The sequence below is a fragment of the Orycteropus afer genome, unplaced genomic scaffold, assembly GCF_000298275.1.
Source record: "Orycteropus afer afer isolate SDZICR_OR568_19922 unplaced genomic scaffold, OryAfe1.0 scaffold00045, whole genome shotgun sequence".
Taxonomy (NCBI): Eukaryota; Metazoa; Chordata; class Mammalia; order Tubulidentata; family Orycteropodidae; genus Orycteropus; species Orycteropus afer.
In genome coordinates this window covers 8,342,596-8,343,318 of record NW_006921632.1, presented here as the reverse complement: position 1 = coordinate 8,343,318, position 723 = coordinate 8,342,596, and the positions used below count along the sequence as shown (strand labels likewise).

The 723-nt window shown below is 40.2% G+C and overlaps 1 protein-coding gene across 1 annotated transcript in view; it reads left to right on the top strand.

The window, feature by feature from the left end:
- The window catches only part of ARID2 (AT-rich interaction domain 2), a 325,308-nt gene that overhangs the window by 125,439 nt on the left and 199,146 nt on the right, over positions 1-723 (top strand). The gene's annotated exons all lie outside the window — the stretch shown is intronic.

Sequence of the window (723 nt, the reverse complement as noted above, 5' to 3'; positions counted from 1 at the left end):
CTGAAGATTTCAAAGAGCAGCTTGAGAAGACAAAGCCAATTACTATAATGAAATGTGCAAAGACCTGGAGTTAGAAAACCAGAAGGGAAGAACACGCTTGGCATTTCTCAAGCTGAAAGAATTGAGGAAAAAATGTAAGCCTTGAGTTACAATATTGAAAGATTCTAAGAGCAAAATATTGAATGATGCAGGGAACATCAAAAGAAGATGGAAGGAATACACAGAATCACTGTACCAAAAAGAACTGGTCGATCTTCATCCATTTCAGGAAGTGGCATAATGATCTAGAACCAATGGTACTGAAGGAGGAAATCAAAGCTGCAGTGAAGGAATTGGTGAAGAACAAGGCACTGGGAATAGACAGAATACCCATTGAGATGTTTCACCAAACAGATGCCGCACTGGAGGCACCCGCACTGGAGGCACTCACTCAGTTATGCCAAGAGATTTGGAAAACAGCTACTTGGCCAACTGACTGGAAGAGATCCATATTTGTACCCATTCCATAGAATGGTGATCCCACAAAATGTGGAAATTATCGAACAATATCATTAATAATGCACGCAAGATCTTATTGAAAATAATTAAAAAACGGTTGCAGCAGTATATTGACAGAGAATTTCCAGAGGTGCAAGTTGGATTCAGAAGAGGTTGTGGAACAAGGGATATCATCGCTGCTGTCAGATGGATCTTGGCTCAAGGCAAAGAATACCAGAAAGATGT